Raw genomic sequence first — 4,592 nt, 5'->3', positions numbered from 1 at the left:
GAGTTCCAACACCACTGCTGAAAAAGAGGTAACCAAACAAATAGGTTTAAATGGGCATTGTACCACAAACACTAGAATGGGAAAGGCTGGAGACGTGTATTCTTTATAGAGAAATAAAAGTTGAGTTGTTCAATAACGATCGTTTGTTCGATTGTGGGGAGAAAGATGTAGTCAATGTACATATGTGGTGAAGCGTGGTAGGGAATCGGTGAATTTGAAGCTGCATCTCAGCCAACGGTGTGGGTGATACAAAAACTAATATCACCTCGACTGCTGACAAGCACAAATTTATGTAAAATAAGTAAGTGGGTCTAACTTACTACGGCTTAATACAATTTTACAGCCTAAAAACTGTAAGAAAACTTAAACTATTTACTCAGCTTCTAGCAAACTTCAATTAGTATACTAAAATCAATCAAAATGTCTAAGTTTAAAACATTTTTTTATTTGTGCATAGTCATTTAACAATTATTATTATTATCAGCCTTCTGAATAAAATGACACAGTCGCTTGAAACATGAACCCACTTCTTGTCCGTGTGATAGTAATTTGTTGTTGTTTTTACTCGGACTTGTCTGAAATAGCCAACAGAATAAATATAATACACAAGCAACTCAAGAATGTTTGTTTTTTATTTATCTTTTCAAAAGTCTAATAATAACACTGAACACAAGTATTTAACTGTAAACTGTTAAACACTTGCATCTGTTGTTGTCTTTAATAAAGCTTTTCACAATTTTCAACCTAATCTAAACATTTAAAGTTAGTTAACTACAAAATTAACTAACGTTGTGTTTAAACTCTACACTTAAAACAAACTTATTTCCATAACATCTGCCCATGGGTATCCAGATGTTCCATTAGAACTAAAGTTTTGTTCCCCCCCCCCCCACCTTCGGAAAAAAAGTCAGAAAAGCTAGCTGCTTTAAGAAAACATCAAGTTTTTCTAAATTACATATATGAATAATCCAAAAGAAATTATGCACCAAGAGGCAAATAATAACTATGTTTGCACTATTAAAGACACTATTTCTTTTTTATAAACCCAAGTTTTCACAATAAAAGATTACTCCTGTTTTAAGTAAACAGTTTTACATCAGAATATATTTGCTTATTAATATTTTCATAATTAAAATAATAACGTTTTTAAACAAATGCCATATCACTCTTAAGCTAAGGGGCCAATCTGAAACTGAAGAAAACAAAAATTGGTATTTTTATTTAGTAACATTATTTTACTGCAGTTAATAGTTATTCCAGGCAGCTCCTTATGTAAATAAATGTAAACTGACCAGAAACAACAACAACAAAAAATACCATCAATGTGAGCACCTGCCCCACAAAGAAACAATGGTAATTACCCAAACTAAAGTAATGCAGAGCAAAAAATAAATGTAAAATTCACTTTTTGAAGATATTTTTGGCAAATACAGCAAAATATTATCAACACTAAGGGTATAGATCCAAGTTGTCTATTAGACCATGTTCAGACTGCTAGAAAACTTACCAGAGCTTTGCTAGCTTCTCATATTGATAATCTGTTAGTTGTATTTTCCTTCAAGATGTAGTCACTCTTATTGCTAATTTATTCTACTATTACTTATGTTGTCCTTCTTATTGACACCACAATATTATTCTATTAATCTTGTCATACATCCATATAGTAATTAATGTAATTTACTGATTGAAACATTTATCTTTACATTGGTTTACTTCCTACAATGTTTTATCACATCTGTTCCAAGGTTCTTTATAGACAGTCTAGGTACTTATTTAATCAGGAACATACAACATTGCAGGTTACACCAAATGTATCCTAAAGCTCTAATAATCCAGAACAATACAACAAACCCCTAAGAATAACAAGTTTAAACAATCCAAATGTAAGCTTCCCTTAAAAACAATGAATCACGTATAATAATACTTAAAAAGTATACATAAAGCAGGCATGACATAACTTCATAAATTACCATCACTAGACAGATGAGAATACAATTCCTCATAAATTAACAATAAATCACTGTGAATTCAAATAACTAAATACTCCCTATATTCTTCCTTTCTCTAGATGGGTGGTGTTAGTGAAACAAGATAAATACTTTGTCTGTGAGATAAGAAGTATAAATGTGTAACTAAACAACTTATAAGTTCTTGTACTGTATAATATAAAGTATTGTCACACATTCGTTTTATTTGTATAAATTCTTTGAATCAAAGTTAACAAAATATCTTAAGCTCAAATTTTCTTACATGGTTGCTTGAAGAACATTTGAAGGTTTACAGTGACACTTTCATATTTTTCAGTTTTCATAGTGTCACTATTACCTAAAATAAACAAGACTGGTCTATACTTAATATAATCTATCACAGATTATAAAGTTTATAAAAAGCATCAATGCAAATGGAAGTTTCAACATCTCTGCTCATCACCACCACTGGAAAAGACCTTCATCTTACCCTCACTGACCTTCTTCACAGCTTTCTCTCAAAACTTCCCATCAATGTTTCTACACACAATTATAGCCACTGTATTCTCACGTGCAGAGTTCCTGAGCACCCCAGTTAGGTAGAGTAGGCAACTATCATGTTGCTTTCTCTTCCTTCAAAGTAAATTCCTGCCAAGTTTAATTTTTTTTTTAAGTAAATGACTTAAACGATCAGTCACCACTTAAAATTTTTGCATCTTGATAGCAACATTCAGAAAACTGTTATTAAAAAAAAATTAAAGCCCTATTGTAGCAACTCAAAATAACATTATTAAAGCACTTAAGAGGCAGATGCACAGCATCAAACACATGAATTGTAAATATATTCTGAAACCTTCAGATAACATTTCAAGAATGTTTTATTTTAATTACTGTAATAATGTGTTTGTATAAGAAACAATAGACTGTAAGCTGAAACTAACTAATAATCCAGAACAATACAATAAACATCTAAGAATAACAAGTTTAAACAAACATAGTTATAAACCCAAGTTTTCACAATAATCCAATAATGATGTCAATAAAAATTTAAATAATTAACATACAAAATATCTTGAAATTAATATTTATTACAGCTATGTGTTTCTCTTGTTTTTGGATATTCATGAAAAGCTACTCAAGGGTTATCTGCATTACCCATCCCAAATTGGGAACTGATAGATTAGAGAGAAGGCAGCTAGACAACAACACACACCACCAACTCTTGGGCTTCTTTTCTTTAACTGAATATTGAGATTTGACCATCATCCATATAATTATTTTTGGTGGTAATGGGATATGAACAATGGACTTCTAGATCCACAAGGCTGGCATGTTAAGAACTGGGACTTCATATGCATTTTAAGAAGTACTTTTATAAATAAAAAAATAACCTTGATCAACAAAACATCTTAAAAGAGCAAAAAGTAAATGCTAATCATTCAGTACAAATACAAATTCCTTACTGCTTTTCATTCAACATTTTCTAATGACAGTTTAAATCTAATCTGTTGAATAAATATCCCACTATTCAATGCAGTATCCACAAACATGACTGTTTAAAGATCACAGGATCAACAACAGTTTCACAAGTAGAAATTTTACAAACTTAAATCATAAGACAACAATTTTATATTTTTCTGATAAATTGCAATGTAGATTTTGATACAATAAAAGTCCTAATCTGTTGCAATAAAGCATGAAATCAGTATTATCACAGCTACTTATGACTTTCTGATAAAAGGATTGACAAGATTTACCAGGTTATTTTTTGGTTTCAGTAAATACACCATACTAAGTGAGATTGTTCACTACATTATTCTGATTGAAGTAAAACATCCCATCAGCAACTGTAGATGGATTCAGTTAATCTAAAGCTTCGGGAACTGCAACCTTAACTAGAAATAGAAAAATAGAATTGTTTTCAGTAAATTACACCATTTTGTATAGCTTAAAAATGTCAGTGCTCAATGAGAATCACAACATAAGTGATTATTCAAACTAAAACCTGTGTACAAATGTCAACAAATCTTTACAAAAAAATAACTGATGCACCATACATAATGGTGAATATTTTTATAAATAACTGATGTGCCATACATAATGGTGAAATATTTTTATAAATAACTGATGTGCCATACATAATGGTGAAATATTTTTATAAATAACTGATGTGCCATACATAATGGTGAAATATTTTTTATAAATAACTGATGTGCCATACATAATGGTGAAATATTTTTTATAAATAACTGATGTGCCATACATAATGGGGAAATATTTTTACAGCTTTAGAATTGCTCAACTGTAATTTTGCAATGTTTTTAAATGGAAAGTATCCAATATAAATTGTTTCAATTGTGCAGCATTTACGTTTCACTATATAAACATCTCTACATCAATTAGATGATCATTAAGTGACAATGCTGATAACACAAATTAGCATGATGCAAGTCATTATGCTGAAACACATTTATTAACATTTAATGTAATTACTTTAATTACAATGATGTTGAAAAATTTTAGGTATCCATTATCAATATATTTTACACAAGTATACACCTGGAAAAAAGTTAAGCACCCCCAAATATTTTTCAGGATTGCTTATTGAAAATAAGGTTTAATTTT

The 4,592-nt window shown here is 29.9% G+C and overlaps 1 pseudogene; it reads right to left on the bottom strand.

Moving 5' to 3' along the window:
• Positions 1–425: 425 nt before the first annotated feature.
• The window catches only part of LOC106457920, a 119,963-nt pseudogene continuing 115,796 nt past the window's right edge, over positions 426–4,592 (bottom strand).

This window comes from Limulus polyphemus, unplaced genomic scaffold (assembly GCF_000517525.1).
Source record: "Limulus polyphemus unplaced genomic scaffold, Limulus_polyphemus-2.1.2 Scaffold392, whole genome shotgun sequence".
NCBI classification, from domain to species: Eukaryota; Metazoa; Arthropoda; class Merostomata; order Xiphosura; family Limulidae; genus Limulus; species Limulus polyphemus.
Note: the sequence above shows the minus strand (reverse complement) of the source record. Positions and strands in the feature narration are given on the sequence as shown.